The following is an 18,037-nucleotide window of genomic DNA, read 5'->3' on the forward strand; positions in this document are numbered from 1 at the left end:
AATTTAATTAGTCTATTTAAGAAACTTAGCATCCTTCAAAATAACTAATATTCAATGGACACAATTACAATTTTAATGTGTGACAATTATGTCTCTGACTCAAGAGAAATGCAACAAATGTTATTTCAGAATATATATTTCCAACACTTTGAAAACATGTCTTGAACTGCCCTAGGTCAGAATATTGTGCACGTTTCTCTCAATGCTGCATACATCGTTTAAAAGAAGCCGTTCAAATGACATCATGTAACACATTTTTGCTAGCTAGGATGTTGATAAATTAGTCAGTGAAATGTAAAGCTGCTTGATTTTGCTGATGTCTCATGATTTGAAGTTCACTGTTTCTATTGTTATTATAATTCTACCCTAACATTTCATTAAATCTTTTAAAATAGAAACAAAAATATCAATAGACAGGTCCATAATCTAAAAAACAGTCTTTCACATGTGAATGCAAAACATGTTCGGTGATACTGACTGACAAACTTGGGTAAACATATCTGCAGATACCTGTCAGCTACTGTACTTCTAATCCAGAGGTGCCCAAAGTTGGCCCACAATAGATCTTTAATTTGGCCAATCATGCCACGTGAGATAAGGAACAAGAATAAAAGTCATTGACGCAGATGTTCATATTTTTAATTAAACATTTTCTAAAATTTATCATTTTTTGTTGTATTTTTACATTACAAAAATGTAAATTAATATTAAATGCAAGGGATTAAAGTGAATTTTTTTATGTTTCATGCATACTTGAAGGTGTATAAAATGCATCACGAAACTTAATGAACTCGGGTACTACAGGCTAAAAATGAAGAGGTTTTGGCAGTGGCACACAGAGAAAAGGATATTTAAAATTGATTGGCAAAATTATTTCTTTTTTTTTTTACAAAAAGCTTTGGGACATAAAACTGCATTAGTTAGGCATAAACAGAGTAATGTTTGCTTATTTATTTTTAAAATATTAGAAAATTATAAATTAGGGGTTATCAGAGCAACTTTAATTTTAATATAACACAACACCATTTACTTTTGGCCCACGGCCCTCAGTCAGGTTTGGCCCTTGTAAGGAAAATGTTCGGGCACCAATCAATGTGTAGTCTATCTGAGGAGGTAACTTTTAGCATATGATAATGCATGCTTGTACAAAGTCAGACCACATATTATCATGTTTGTCTTCAATCAATCAATTTAAATAAAAATGGGGACTTTATAATATAATAAGGGTCCATATATCACAGTGATAAAAGACATACCTGTATTTTTACTTTAACATGAACTAATGCATATCATAAACTAATGAAGAGTCATCATTAACATGACATGTTTTTCATTGTTAGTTAATGCATTCATTTACAATAAATTAATTTGAGTTCATGTTGTAATTAAATTCAGTAAGTTACATGTCTTAACTCAGCATTAGTTTATATTTACTTATATTTAAGTAAGAATTCATTTAGGTATACGTTAAATGTTTCCAATGATTAGCAGTTAATCCACTAAACCCAGAGATAATTCCTGAGGCATGTTTAAAGAGTTTTGTATTTCATCAAGTAAGTGCTGATTCACAAAGATTTTATATTTAAGAAAATCTGAGCATCATTCAAAATAACTGTTAACATGTTTGTCAACTAAACATGTTTTGTCAACGTTATAAACTTTATAGATATATTTTTTATTTTTTATTAATGACCAAGTATAAAGAACAATGCATAGTGTGAAAACGCGGATTATATAAACGTATATAATAAAGTGCGAGCAGAGGATCAATCTAACATGGGCTGGAATGATTGTAGTGCATCCAATGCACCTTGGAAATCGTAGTTTACATCTACAGCAGCATATGCTACAGCAGTGACAACGCCAAAGAAAAGGACTACATTTCCCAGAATGCACCTGCACCCACTCATCTGCCCCCACCCTTCAGGTGCGATCGCTCGACCTATGGGCTTGACGGGAAAATTCAAAATCGCGAACCGTTGCTTGCTCATCAACAGTAAGGTAAGTTTGATTTTATTAGTTTGTCTGCATCGCGCTGATCGGTTGCCTATTTGTTCATATTATGTTATTTACTGTGATTCGTTTTTGTCTTTACACTAGAACTGTTTGAATTTAAACACAAACAGTAAAACATTAAGGGTATACATGGTACACAGCGGTAAACATGAGGTTAAAAATACGCGAAGTAACATTCAAACCGGGCTGTTAAAAGAATCAATTCGATGTTTAATTTTTTTAAAACAAAACTTTAAAGAAGCCAAGATGAGACGTTCTTTGCTTAAAACAAACAAAACAACAGTAACTTGTGTGTTGGAAATGTTAGCAGCTAGCAAGTGTCTCTCTGCTATTTTAAATGATACATACACAGACGATCTTTTGTTGTTTAAAAGCTCATTGCTTTAGTTCTGGTAGATGCTGCTTATTTTTCAAGATGGTTTTAATAGCTTTATATTGATTTGTAACAAAGCCAGCTTCACTTTGAGAGAACCTAGATGCTAATTGTAAAGAAGCTTGGAGTCATAATATATTTTAACGTAATATGTTTGCTGTTCTTCATCTTTTTAAATATGAAGTCTATCCATGTTTGTGTTTACAGAGTTCATGTACACTGTGGTCAACTTTGTGGACGCTGAAGAGGTTTCTGGGTAAAGATGATGTAAAACAGGTTAAATAGTAAACAGATGTGTTGTGATGTATGTGATTTTGATTTTTAATTCTGTGTTTGACAGAGAAATATAATGAAGTAACAGTGGAAGCTAAAACATCAGACTGATCCAGACACTGAAGAAATTGATGTCACTGCAATCTGGCCAAAATGATGTAAGTTTAATAATGAAATTATTCAATCAAAGAGGTTAAAGGAATAGTCTACTCATTTTCAATATTAAAATATGTTACCTTAACTAAGAATTGTTGATACATCCCTCTATCATCTGTGTGCATGCACGTAAGCGCTGGAGCGCGCTGCGACGCTTCGATAGCATTTAGCTTAGCCCCATTCATTCAATGGTACCATTTAGAGATAAAGTTAGAAGTGACCAAACATATCAACGTTTTTTCTATTTAAGACGAGTAGTTATGAGCAAGTTTGGTGGTACAAAATAAAACGTAGCGCTTTTCTAAGCGGATTTAAAAGAGGAACTATATTTTATGGTGTAATAACACTTTTGGGAGTACTTCGACTCGGCGCAGTAACACCCTCCCTCTCCCATTATGAGAGTGAGAAGGGGAGCTGACTTTTCCGGCAAGTCGAAGTACTCCCAAAAGTGCTATTACGCCATAAAATATAGTTCCTCTTTTAAATCCGCTTGTTGCTACGTTTTATTTTGTACCACCAAACTTGCTCGTATAACTACTCATCTTAAATAGGAAAAATGTTGATGTGTTTCACTTCTAACTTTATCTCTGATTGGTACCATTGAATGAATGGGGCTAAGCTAAATGCTATCGAAGTGTCGCAGCGCGCTCCAGCGCTTACGTGCACGTACACAGATGATAGAGGGATGTATCAACAATTCTTAGTTAAGGTAATAACATATTTTAATATTGAAAATGAGTAGACTATTCCTTTAAATAGTAAATAGATGTGTTATGATGTATGTGATTCTATTTTTATTCTGTGTTTGATAGACAACTATATTGAAGTAGCCTACTGTAATGACGCTGCAGAACGTCACAGAGACTCTGAGGACATCAACACAGAAAATCAAGTAAGAAGATGTACGTTATGAAGTTTTTTGATCATATAGGGGCGGTTTCCCGGACAGGGATTAGCTTAATCTAGGACTAGGCCTTAGTTTAATTAGGAAATATAACTAGTTTTAACAAATATGCCGTACTAAAAACATTACCTGTGTGTATTTTGAGGCAAAACAAAGGGCCCTGATGTATTTTAAGATATGTCAGTGCAAGTTGTTTTCAGTTTGGACAGCTCTTAAAACTGTTTTAGTCTAGGACTAGTCTAATCCCTGTCCGGGAAACCGCCCCATATTGTTGTATCTTTGTACAGTTTAATGTAACCTTTCTAAAATGTACAACTTTATGTCATTTGATTTGTCGTGTGTGTGTGTATCTGTATATGTATATGTGTATTAGTATTATGCCAAATACTTATATGTACTTTTATATTTCCAAAGGGCTCTAAAGAGATGTCTGTCCAGATGAGGGTGCATCAACGTTACCTTTGCTGACAAGTATATGCTTTACAATGTAAAACCTAACAGTTAACTCAAACCATTTAAGGAAATCGGTTGCCATAAACCATTAAGTTTTAAAAAACATACATTTGAGTACTGTGAACTTAAGTCTTGTGCAATTATGCACTTATATTTAGGTAGTGTGAACTTAAATATAAGTGCTTAACTGCATGTGACTCAATTTGTTTAAGTTCACAGTACTCAAATCTATGTGTTTTAAAACTTGAATGGTTTAATGCAATGTTTTCTTAAATGTGAGAAATTACAGTGTTACAGTGAGAAATGTTTGAATAATTCCAAGACAGAGCTTGATTCTACACTGCAAAACATCACTTTCTAACACTTTTTATCTTGTTTTCAGTAGAAAAACTAAACATTCTTAAATCAAGATGTATTTTCTTGATGAGCAAAATTACCTTAGAAAATATTTTTAGTTTTTAGACAAAAATATACAATTTAAGATAATTTGTGCCTAAACAAGAAAAAATATCTAACACAATGGGGTGAGAAAATTGTGTTTTAATTAAGTTTTTAAGAAAAAAGAAAACTTAACATTTTTTAATCACACTATTGGCAGATATTTTTGCTTGTTTTAAGCACAAATTCACTTAATGTGTGTATTTTATTTATATTATAGACTTATTTTCTTGGGTCATTTTGTTCCTCAAGAAAAAGCATTTTAATTTAAATATTTCTACTGAAAACAAGACAAAAATACTATGTAAGAGTCATTTTTTGCAGTGTAGGACTGATTTCTTAAGAGCAAGATCAATATAGTTGTTGTTCATTTTATTTAGATATTTACTACATTACAGTGGCAGCTGGTGACTTCTTTTTTTGTGAGCACTCGATGCGAAGTTTGTCACAACATGTATATAGCCCATCATTTGTGTGGTTCCCAATTTCAAAATATGTGTTCTGCATGTCGAGTGTGTGTATGTGCATCACGTGTTTTGACTAAACACGTGATGCACGTGGTTTACATGAAGCAACAAACACATATTTTAAAAACACAAGCAACACACATGACACTCCGAACACTTATTTTGAATTTGCAACCCTCGGATGAGCAGTCACGAGCCGCCACTGCTACATTACATTGTACTGCTTTAAATGTAGTTTTCATTGTTGCTTTTATTTAGTTTTATTTTACTCTAATATTGCTTTCTCTGTCTGTATATTTATGAGTTTAAATTGTATTGTTTATGTATGCAACTTTTAATATTTGTGTATTATATTATTTTGTGATTGTGACAATTGTGGATTGTTCAGTTTTTTTTATTAAATAAACATTTCAAGCTCAATTCAAGTTTTTATTTTTTTAAGGGGTTTGGGGATGTATAGTAGTATATAGTTGGGAGGGGGGGGGGTTGTAGTCTATCTGCATAGCAGCCAAATAACCAATCAAGTCACTAAGCTATGAGGGCTTGGGTTGGGCTTAAAACAAAGTGTAACCAATCAAATCATCTCAACTGGAAAGTTTCAAAGTTGTGTCCCAATAGTTGTCAGGGTTTTAAAAGCAACCAATCAGTGTTGAGATTAAACACCAATGGGGACACTAGAATTGTGCACAGGTGTGAAATTCCAGTACCTCTGTAGGTGTGAAAGTGGCCCCTGCCAAAATCTTCAATGGGATTACTTGCCATGGCAACAAATGGCTGCATATTCCACGGGGATATCCCCTCAGCAAGATACATCCGAATTGGTATCATTACGGGAGTTTCCTAACTTGGTGGAATTAGTAGTTTACCCTCAGTGGAACTAGTAGATACTTCCGAAAATCAGTGGTGTTTACAGGAGTTTCCTAGTACGGATACACCTCTTTTCATGCAGTGTACAAAATTTATTTATTAAAGTGCATAGTGCAAAAATGTGACTTAAAAACAGCGAAACCTGAGCAAACGTTTCAGCAGCTTGCTAACTTTGTACGACCCACCATATCCCACTGTGCGACCCACAAGTGGGTCCCGACCCACAGTTTGAAAACCCCTCGTTTAACATACGCCTTTAAGAACGGCATGCAAAACAGCATAGCTAATACCACTACTTTGTAAAAAATGTAAAAACTACACAAAAATATTCTATTGGAGTAAAAAGTTTGACAACTATCTCCCAAACCTGTACAAATAGGTCAGTTATATTAAAACGATATAATGAGCGAAAACCACTTTCCCTTCTTGCGGTTATATTGAATGACGCCGAAAACATCCTTGAGCGCACGTCTGTTCAGAACATAGCTGAAGGATTGCAGTCGTAATGCAGAACCTTCAGCCTGCGACAAATACAGCATAAGGCCTTGGAACATTCCATGCAATTCTTTGTGGCAGAATTTCAAAGCAATCCAATAAAAGAATTATTGGTAACCTGGAGTCCACAAAACTCACCCAGAGTCACGTGGGAATTGATCCCTACATGCTTAACTGCTGAAAGATCAGCCAGTGCTGCAAAGGTTTTTGATTCCGGTGACTAATTTCGTCAATTAGTTGAGGCTCAATGAATTATCCGCTAATCTGGTGTGGCAACATTGAAGTTGTGACACTAGACAGTCTCCACAGAGGACTGTGTGGATTTGCTCGGTTTTCAAATCAAAGCTGTTTTTGTCTGACTGGTTCTGTTGTTCTCCTGATACTGCTGTAGAAGGTATAAACTAATTGGAGAGAACTGCTTATAAACCACAGTATAAAAGTGGAGAGAAAACTCTTAAAAAGCAATGAAAGTACTAACATTAACCCCCTGCCAATAGGCAGCAGAAGCTAACGTATAATAACACGCTGTACAAAAAGATATCGAAAACATACAGATGGAGTCGTACAGATGTTTATTAACAGACGGCTTTCTATAAGCTTAATGTGTCAAGTGACTAACGGGTTTTCGTAATGATATTTCTGAGAGATGAGCAGAAGGACCCTGAGCTGTTAACAGGCTGTTTATCGCACACTCGGCGGACACAGAATGGCTTGAATGTGAAATGTAGTTAAGGACCAAATGGTTTCAAGGGATTACTTTTGCTAAAACATTACCTGCAACTGAAGTATACAAATATTCCCAAACCCAATCGCATACCCATTCCTTAACCCATCCTATATATTCACCAATTCAAATAACTACTATTAGCATTAGAGTGTAAACAAAACTGAAATGTTCACAAGTTTACGTTCATATAATCTATGCGAGCATTAGGGGATACAGGTTTGGCTCACACTTGAGACTCGACTAAAGCTGTAAATTTCCTCTCTGGACCTAATTAGGGAAAACAGGAGGGGTTGAAGTGGTGAAAAGAGTGAGGTAAGCAGTAATTTATATGTATCCTTTGTGTTGTGTTTGCGATCGTGAATAAACTTCCTCTTTCTATATGATCCTTTGGAGCTACACTTTGGAGATGCCACGTTTAACTCCAATCTGGACCATAATAACTTTTGGTTCCTAATTGCATAAACACACATCTTAATCACATGTTAATGATTAATGGGAGTGTTTCTAATGAGCCACAGGCGATACGGTGCGGCCAGGGCTCGGTGACGTGATGTGGCATTGGTGAATCATTAGCAGGGGCGTGAGTGATAGTTACGTCAGCATCTTGACCTTCACAGATGTTCGGTGTGCTGGTCCAATTCTTTAAAAATGAGATAAGTGTCCATATCACATTTAATTTTAGCATTTAGAGCCTATTAGATGTGACCCGGGCACGTAACCCCATGTGAGCATAGGGGCATGCACTTTCTTTGTTTGGTCTCATTGATTGTCAGGGTTTATGTAAAACCCCAGCTTTAAACCCCGTCTGTTGAATCTCATTTGTTTTCAAGATAAAGCCTGACCTGAGCTGCCTGGATGCAACAAGAGACTTGTTGGAGAACAGAGAGCATGCCCCATTTGCTTTGTTGGTTGATATGCCTTACGAGTAAAGAAAAACTATAGAGAGTGTTTCCTGACGCATTTCTGGTTTTGAAGGGCAAATCATATGTGCTGCTGTGTAAACAGGTGGCTCGGGCACACAGAAAGCTGGTGTCTTCAGAGTTTATCCCTCTTTTACCACAAGCAGGATGTTTTAACAAATATGCAAAGTTTTTAGGCATGAGCTGGTGGCTTCTTTCTCAACCTCCTGGCTGCCTTGATTTGGTGACTTTACTCATCACGACGCATTACCCAACTGTAGCGAATTCCTTCGTAGTTTTATGGGAAAAGCTTTGACTTTGGACTTATTCCGAAATCCTCTGGCATTAGGGGTTGGGATTTGAACTTGAATGTGTTCTGTTTAATATTCGTAATGTCTTTTCACAGCTGTAATACTATAATGGTTCTGTAATGGAAAAAATGCTGATTTAACCTTTTGTAAAAACTTTAGATGGTCTGGGTTGTGCCAGGATGGCATGACCCCCAATTTTTCTTGCTGTTACACATGCTGTTAAACCAGCCCAAACAAGCAGTTTTAATTGGGCAAGAAATTCTATCTATAAGATAGTATACATAGTTGTCATGTACAAGCATTTCAATTTGGGTGTGCAGAAAAGGTTTTGATACAAACTTTCCCATGAAAGAGAGAGCGAGAGAAACCAGAAGTTTACAGTTTTTAGTGGTTAAGCTGGCTTTTTTACATTTAAAAAAATCTAAGCACAAACTTTTTTTAGCATAGATTTTATTAGGGTGACCATACGTTTGATTTCGGGTGCGTCTTCCAGTAGTCGTATTTGTGGACCGCATACGTCATAGAGGATTATAATTATTATTATAAAGCAACCGTTATATTTTAAGGTAAGAATGAAACCACGATTGTATGTCTTATGTTTTTAACTGAATGGCGTATGCAGTCAACAAATACGACTTCCAGAAGACGCACCGAAATCCTGGCCAGGACGCGTCCGGGAAGAATGGCACGTATGGTCACCCTAGATTTTATGCATAAATGTATATGCATGAATAGTGACCCGGTAAGTTTATAACTGATATCTGCACCGGTTTTCCCCAAGTCTTAATTGAAACACAGTTGAGTCTGAATGATACTGTGAACAATTTCGCCAAGGGGCACAGACACAGTGCCATGACTGACAACCCACTGGGCCCAAAGGCAGGAATCCAACACCACTAATGATTTTGCCAACTGACTGTTGCAGGTTATAATTAAATTCAGGACAAAAAATTGAAAAACACCTTTAAAATGGACTTCACACACCAGTGAAGCAGTGGCAATAGAAAGTCGGTGGGGCCCTATTTTAATGATATGGGTCTGAAGAGCATGGCGTAGGTGCACTTAGGGTGTGTACCAATTTACTTTTGATAGTGTAACGGCGTAAAAACAGTCGGCATTAGGCGCACCTATTCTCTTAAAGGGGACATTTCACAAGATGTAAAATAAATCTTAGGTGTCCCCAGAGTACATGTGAAGTTTTAGCTCAATATACAATTTAGATATTCATTATAGCATGCACTAAATGGCAGTGTTGTGGTTGGATAGTGCAGATTAAGGGTCGGTATTATCCCCTTCTGACATCACAGGGGGAGCCAAATTACAATTACTTATATTTTCACATGCTTGCAGAGAATGGTTTACCAAAACTAAGTTACTGGGTTGATCTTTTTCACATATTCTAAGTTGAAACAAGCACTGGGGAACCAATTATAGCACTTAAAGATGGAGAAAGTCAGATTTTCATGATATGTCCCCTTTAATGAGTAAGGGTGTGTTTTGGGCGTAACATGCACTAAACCAATCATCTGCCATTCCCTTTAAAACACCAAAATGTTGATTGTAAAGAAAACATCATACAGTATTGAGATTTAAGTGTAAACGTGTATTTTTGTAAATTCAGTTATTATCTTGTGTTGTGTGGTCTATATGTTGTGTGAAATATGTTGCATATTTTGCAAGTAATATGCAAACATATGACCTCAACTGTAGACAATACTTACAAATTAACCCATTTAACGCTCGTTTAAATCTAATCTGCAGAACTCCCTTTAAAATCAGCACAGGCTTGCCGATTCTGTGTGGCCCATAAGCTAATGATTTCACCAACTTAAGAGCATTGCGTACGAGCATTACCAAATACAAAACCACCCAGTAGATTCTCTCTCTTCTTGAGCCACCACACCTCGGTTTAAATTAATGAAAGAGGTTGGTAACCATGGAAACACTACCCAGAGACGCCAAAGCCTAGTTTTCTATGCTTCCTGACTGATCCAACGGGTCGACTCCCCTCTGAGGTCTTGAGGCCAACAGCTGTTAACTGGTCCCACCTGAATTGTTCGAGAGCATGACTGCACTAGTAGAGTCTTTGTGAAATGAAGTAAGTGGCAAAAGTCAACTATGTAATCTATATACCTGCCCAGCCTTTAAAACATCTATATGGGCGAACAGTGATGACACAAATTGAGAGTAGCTATTACACGTGCTCTCTCATGAATTGCTGAAAACAGACAAATTACACACACACATATCCACAGAGAGTCTATCCTTTACCCAAAAGATAAAGGAAGAGAAGTAAAAGCCCATATATATCTAACACTAAGTGTTTGACTGCTTTGTGAAGAGCAGTAAAATTCTCCATCTGGTGCATAAAACACCTTCACTTTTCTTATGGTCTTACAGTTCACAGAGCACCGAAGGGCAAATAATAATCTATTACAGTTCAGAACCTAAATGCTGAGAATTTGCATAATCTCACGCCTTTAGTCACAAAGTTCAACTTAAACATATTTTTCTCACTTAAGGTCTGTGTTTTGAGATTTAACACAGTCTGGTGTGCGCATGTGGCGTTACAGGCACCACACCGAGAGTCTCTGTGTCTTTAAATTGCATACTTTTGTCATAGTATTTTATGTTTTAGCCACAAAGCCACTTTTATTGATAGTAAAGGTTTAATGCACCCAAAATAGCCATAATTTAGTTTTACATGACCAATTTCCACCCTGTAACTCATTATTAGAGGAGCTAAGGGTGATGTTTTTTTTTATGGAAAACCACACATAAATTCTCCATAAAACATCTGGGTGGACTGGGCAGAAAGCTTTGCATAGTAAACATGGGAGTATATCCCCATACTGTGGGAAATCAAACTAAAAAGGAAATTTCAAAAGCAAAACAAAATAATGTTTTTTTTTTTGTAATATCTGGTTGTTTAAATTTCCGCTAAATTTGTACTTTTAAAATTTAAATTTATTTCCACTTTCATGACCAGTGAGGAGTTGCTATAAATTATAAAAATAAAGTTAAAATATATTAAGCTAATTGAACCTTTTTTTTTATAATTTATAGCAACAATAAACCGCACATTTAAAGGGAATATTCCACTTTCACAAAAAATTCTGATAATTTACTTACCACAATATCATCCAAGATGTGTCTTTCTTTGTTCAGTCGAGAATAAATAAAGTTTTTTGAAGAAAACATTTCAGGATTTTTCTCCATATAGTGGACTTTAGTAGACCTCAATGGTTTACAGTTTCAAAGCAGTTTAAAATTGCAGTTTCAACGCAGCTTCAAAGGGCTCTAAACGATCCCAACCAAGGCATAAGGGTCTTATCTAGCAAAACAATCATAATTTTCACCAAAAACTTCTTGTCTTGGACTAGCTTTGTGACCTTACATATTACGTCATCAAAGGTCACACATGGCGTATGCAAAACTACCACTCCAGTGTTTACAAGTATGGAGAAAGAGAACTGTTCCGACCTTGTTGTATGTAGAATGATACTAATTAATGTCTTTGTGTCAGTTTATTGTTTAAAGTTGTCCGCCAGTTTGCGTTTCATATTTAAAGCATGACCTTCCGACATGATTACGTAAAACGTAAGGTTGTGCTGGCATGTCACACTGCTAGTGCAAGACGACAAGTTTAAAGAAGAAAAAAAATGTGGCATTGATTCAATAAAGTGCTGAAAGCATTCTTTAGAAATGTTGGCCCATATTGATAGGATAGCATCTTGCAGTTGATGGAGATTTGTGGGATGCACATCCAGGGCACGAAGCTCAAGTTCCACCACATCCCAAAGATGCTCTTTTGGGTTGAGATATGGTAACTGTGGGGGCCATTTTTAGTATAGTGAACTCATTGTCATGTTCAAGAAACCAATTTGAAATGATTCGAGCTTTGTGACATGGTGCATTATCCTGCTGGAAGTAGCTATCAGAGGATGATTACATGCTGGTCATAAAGGGATGGACATGGTCAGAAACAATGCTCAGGTAGGCCGTGGCATTTAAACAATGCCCAATTGGCACTAAGGGGCCAAAAGTGTGCGAAGAAAACATCCCCCACACCATTACACCACCACCACTAGCCTGCACAGTGGTAACAAGGCATGATGAATCCATGTTCTCATTCTGTTTAAGCCAAATTCTGACTCTACCATCTGAATGTCTCAACAGAAATCAAGACTCATCAGACCAGGCAAAATTTTTCCAGTCTTCAACTGTCCAATTTTGGTGAGCTTGTGCAAATTGTAGCCTCTTTTTCTTATTTGTAGTGGAGATGAGTGGTACCCGGTGGGTTCTTCTGCTGTTGTAGCCAATCCGCCTCAAGGTTGTACGTGTTGTGGCTTCACAAATGCTTTGCTGCATACCTCAGTTGTAACGAGTGGTTATTTTAGTCAAAGTTGCTCTTCTATCAGCTTGAATCAGTCGGCCTATTCTCCTCTGACCTCTAGCATCAACAAGGCATTTTTGCCCACAGGACTGCCGCATACTGGATGTTTTTCCCTTTTACACCATTCTTTGTAAACCCTAGAAAGGGTTGTGCGTTACAATCCCAGTAACTGAGCAGATTGTGAAATACTGAGACCAGCCCCGTCTAGCACCAACAACCACGCCCAAAATTGCTTAAATCACCTTTCTTTCCCATTCTGACATTCAGTTTGGAGTTCAAGAGATTGTCTCCACCAGGACCACACCCCTAAATGCATTGAAGCAACTGCCATGTGATTGGTTGATTAGATAATTGCATTAATGAGAAATTGAACAGGTATTCCTAATAATCCTTTAGGTGTGTTTCTGCTAAGGTCCACAAAACTCCACTACATGGAGTAAAATCCTGGAATGTTTTCCTCAAAAAAAAAGTATATCTTCTCGTTGAACAAATATATAAACATATTGGATGACATGGGGGTAAGTTATTGGATTTTTTTATGAAAGTGGACTATTATGAGTTTTTTGTTGATTAAACTTAAAAATGTAAATGTAGCAATGATTTTTTTTTACAAATTTAATTATTTTCCTTTTGTACAAAAATCTACAGGAAAGCACATCTTTAAAAAATCTCATAATCCAAGAAAAGACTAAAAAGTCGTAGTCTTAGTTTAGTTTTAAATTTAAAAAGTCAATTTCACCCTGCAGGGCCAAAGAGCCGATATTGAAAGAAACACCTACACCCTATCTACAGTACAATCTACAGTCTTGTACGACACGAGCATCTAGTTTCAACCATGAAATGAAAGAAAACACTCTGAAGCATGAAGGAGAAATAGAATTTGAAGGGTTAGGAGATTATGATTCCCATCCTTTCAAATGCTTCAGGTGATTTTTTTTCCAGTGGTGGAGGAAGCCTGTCTGGAAGGTCTCAAGCACTAGCATTTTCTTTCTCTTCCTTTCCTACAGGCCAACAGAAGTTGCCTCCCAGTGTTTTCTAGCCCTCCCTTATGCTGGAGGCCAGCTTGTTTTGGCTGCAGCTGCTGGGAGACAGACTAAATAATGTGATAACGCGCCGCTCCACAGTTGCGCCTCACATTGCCAAGACCCAGCACTGCTCGGACATGCAAATCACAACCACGGCACAACACCTGCAAATCAAGTTGTCGAAAAACAAAACACTAAAAAAACAAAACGGCGCCTTTGTGTGCATGTTTTCCATTCTTTATCTGTGAACGATAGTGGCCACTGTGTTGGAGCAGACATAAATAACAGGCGAGTATAAAAGAGAGAGCATTGTGCCTACGGGGCCCTGTCAATCATGTAATGTGTATGGCCCCTCGGTGACTCCTATTCTAGCCCTACCTTAATATCACTTTCCTGTCCGACATCGCTTTCACTAAAAAAAGAAACACAGACAGGAGAAAAAAATAAATGCTTCTACTGAGCTAAACTCTTAAAACGTTATGTCACTTAACCGGCTAAGCCTAGAAATATGTGGTTTTCAGGCACATAATCTCGGAAGAACGAGCAGCAGTTTAAGCACTCAAGAGTGACGTGTCCAAATTCATGTATTTCTTCTAAAATAAAGTCCTCGATTTCCATATGTCATTTTAGGCATTTGGACAACTAGCTAGTATTTGCAAATTAACTTCTAATGCTAAAAGCAGAATCGAACTTCTTCGAACAAAACTGTGGCACAAGGCTTATAACCTCTATTACAGCGGCTTCGGTCTCTAGGCTGAACAGCTCGCACAAACCGCCAATCATGTTCTTCTCCATGACAACCCCTCTCTGGGTAAACATTAGTTTAATGATGGGTCTTGTAGCAGTGGGGCTGTATGAATAGGGAGTGACAGGTGCACCAGTTCATGTGTGAAGACGCACAAAGCTAATCAGGGAACCAAAAATACCCCTAATGACAAACCAAATCTACCGAGTCGCTCCCATTTAACTGCAGTCAAACAACTTGTCGATAAACACATTGTAGTTTTACGGACCAAACGGTGGAGTTTTGCTGTCAACAATCAATGTGACATGCGAAACAAAGCTGCTATTTTAAGTAAACACAGTCAATGCCAAACACTTTCATTTAAATAAGTGTAAAACATCACAGACGAAAACAAACAAATTCCCTAAAAGGAATGCCTTACTCAAAAAAGAAATTTCTTGCAGCTCTCCTTATGTCTTTCCAAACCATACTTGACTTTCTTAAAAGTCATACAGTTTTGGAACAACGTAAGGCTGAAAAAATAAAAACATAGTTTTCATTCACATATTCAGACACATATTCCTTTAACAAATGCATTTGCTTGGTCTATTATGAGTGGCAGAAAATACACAGCAAAAATACTTTTCTAACTCATTTAACTGTTTTCCAATACAATCAGGTTTTTATTGTTGTTTATATGTCTATGTGGTGTCTTTAATATGTTTTAAGACAAGCCTAGGGCAAATTCATCATTTAACACAATTGCTGAGTATTTTCTTCATAAAATTACAGACAGTTTAATTCCATTGGTTTAAAATCGCCTTGGTTTCCATCGTCACAAACATGTAACCAATCATATCAACCCACGCGTGCATCAGTAGTTCGAGTTATAGATATTATGTTTGGATGCCTCATAGACCCAGTGCTCAAATGATAAAGATTAGTGCTGCAAACGCGGAGTTAGCGTATGCATTGTGTGAAACTGAACTTTATAGTTATGTGTCTGAAACCATTGAGATGTATAAAGGCTACATGTCTCGCCCCCGCTGCTGGTCAATTGAGTGGAGCGTCCACATTTGGCGGCCATCTTACCACAGGGCGCTCGCTCACTCGTAGCATTGAGTTTTAATGGTGCAAGTACTTTTAAATGACCATAACTTGCTTAATTTTTTACAGATTTTCAAAGAGTTTGATTTGTTATAAACGTCAAAGATGTACCTATATCACTGCATACTTATGCTAAAAAAATGGCATGAAACATGTTAAAGAAGGATTATAGCCACATTCATAATATTTGTAAGAAACCAAACCGTTTTAAAATTGGTAGAAAAATTAACAAGTTATGGTCATTTAAAAGTACCTGCACCATTAAACGCATTAAAGTGAGCGAGTTGTCTGAGGTGAGATGGCCGCCAGGTGATGACGTAAGAGACTCCAACGTAACACATCTAGCCTTTATACATAACTATGTCTGATCTATTTACATATATATCTATGGTCCAAGGTGGTGCGAAGCTATATTCATAGCTCTGTGTAAACTAAATGATGCAAGGGTGTAGAGTTACATTCAAGCATGAAGATATTACTGTGACTGGTCAAACTAACATTCTTATATATGCTATTATGATGCTCAAAGATGCGTTTTAAATGATAAAATTCTTGACTCCAGGGAGACTTTAAAATATGTTTATTCATGAAGCAAGATTTTTAGTTTTTCAAAGTAATCGAACAAATTTTGTTAAAAACACAGCAAGGCTGTTTGCCAGTGTGGCAAGAATAATAATGTAATTCAAAAGAAAAAACAAGATTCTTATTTTAATATAGCTTTTTCTTGTTTTAACTCGACGCACACTAATTTGTGGGCGGGATGACGTCAGTTTTTTTAACGCTGCTAACAATATCTATATAGCCTGCTACTGTCTACAAACATTAATAGTATTAACATTACTATACATCGTTTAAAAGGTCTACAAGTTTGGCATCAGTGTATGGTCTCTGTTTTGAGATAAGATGCTCTAGCATCATAAATGTAGTATTTTGTGACAGAAGTCCAGATGACAACATGCCAAATATAAACGGGACTTCTTACCTTTGTGTTGATATAACGATCACGAGTCGAATTCAGTCACGGTGTCTACGACAGAACACTATGGAGGAAGCCGCTGATCTCCCAAAAAACATTGCTGTGAGCCTGAAGTTTGCACAAGAACATCTTGGCAAATCTCATCTTTTGATGATGGCGCAACTTACCATTATCAAAACATCATCCCAACAGTGAAGTATGGTGGAGGGAACATCATGATTTGGGCATGCTTTGCTGCCTCAGGGCCTGGATCACTTGCCATCATCGAGGGGAAAATGAATTCCCAAGTTTAACAAAATATCCAACAGGATAATACCAGTGTGGCTGTCCACCAGTTGAAGCTCAGTAGAAGTTGGTTGATGCAGCAGGACAATGACCTTAAGCATTGAACTAAATCCAACACAGACTGGCTTAAGAAAAACAAAATGTGCCATTTGGAGTGGCCTAGTCAAACCCCAGACCTTCCCCTGTGGAATGACCTCGAAAGTGGTTCACACCAGACATCCTACAAATGTGTCTGAGTTAAACCGGTTTTGTAAAGGGGAATGTGCAAAAATTTCTTCCGACCGATGTGCAGGTCTGATTCTGGGGAATTGAAAGCGCTTTCTTAAAGTAATTACTGCCAAAGAAGGTCCAACAAGCTATTAAATCCAAGGGTTCACTTACATTTTCCTCCAGCACTGTGAATGTTTAATGGGTTTTCAAAAAAGACACAAGACACTAGAATTATTTGTGTGTTGTCATCTTATACACATTGTGTTATGTCTATTGTTGTGACCTAGATGAGGATCAATCATATTTTATGGCAAATCACAGTAGAAAACCAGTTTATGGTTCCTTAGGGTTAGCATACTTTTTCTTGCCACTGTATATTCAGACCATAGATATATATGTACATAGATGCCAGACGCGTAGCTGATCGATTTACAATGCATCTTGAGTTGCACGTACAGCAGTGCTTCAGAACCGAGGCTATGGATCTATGACTTGGAGTGCCTGATCCACGTCCTCAACGGTGAACGTGATTTCACCAAGTAAGATGTGATCCTGGATCAACACCATTGTTTGTCCTGGATCAACATTTTCATTAACCAATCAGATTGCAGGATTAAGATTAGTGTGCATGTTAGATTTAGGTTTAGGATTGGGTTAGGGGCTTTTAAGAAATACTCCTCAAACTATTATTTCACACTAATTTGAGGGTTTAAAAATGGTTAGGGTTTGAGTTAAGGGTAGGTTGGGGTATCTTTGATTAAAACGTTGATCCAGGATCAACAAAAAATTTTGATCCAGGATCACATCTTACTTGTTGATATCACTGCGACCGTGTTCAACTGTGTTGATGTGATTGGTTGCCCGATTTGAGTTTTTGAGTGTCTTTAGAAATTTAATGCAGAAAATATTTAGCAATGATGTTGAATGATGAATTT

At 37.0% G+C, this 18,037-nt stretch overlaps 1 protein-coding gene and 1 long non-coding RNA gene across 4 annotated transcripts in view; one reads left to right on the top strand and one right to left on the bottom strand.

Moving 5' to 3' along the window:
- The window catches only part of LOC141362606 (cysteine-rich motor neuron 1 protein), a 150,003-nt gene that overhangs the window by 37,812 nt on the left and 94,154 nt on the right, over positions 1 to 18,037 (bottom strand). The window lies entirely within an intron of this gene.
- Positions 99 to 5,513, top strand: LOC129423218 (uncharacterized). 2 transcript variants are annotated; one of them, XR_012368329.1, is made up of 5 exons: positions 99 to 2,001; positions 2,597 to 2,656; positions 2,730 to 2,820; positions 3,631 to 3,720; positions 4,137 to 5,513. It is a non-coding gene; the product is annotated as an uncharacterized lncRNA (long non-coding RNA). The 2 variants fall into 2 exon arrangements; XR_012368328.1 differs by having other exon boundaries at positions 101 to 2,001; positions 3,631 to 3,710.

The sequence above is a fragment of the Misgurnus anguillicaudatus genome, unplaced genomic scaffold (genome assembly GCF_027580225.2).
Source record: "Misgurnus anguillicaudatus unplaced genomic scaffold, ASM2758022v2 HiC_scaffold_28, whole genome shotgun sequence".
In the NCBI taxonomy this organism is placed as follows: Eukaryota; Metazoa; Chordata; class Actinopteri; order Cypriniformes; family Cobitidae; genus Misgurnus; species Misgurnus anguillicaudatus.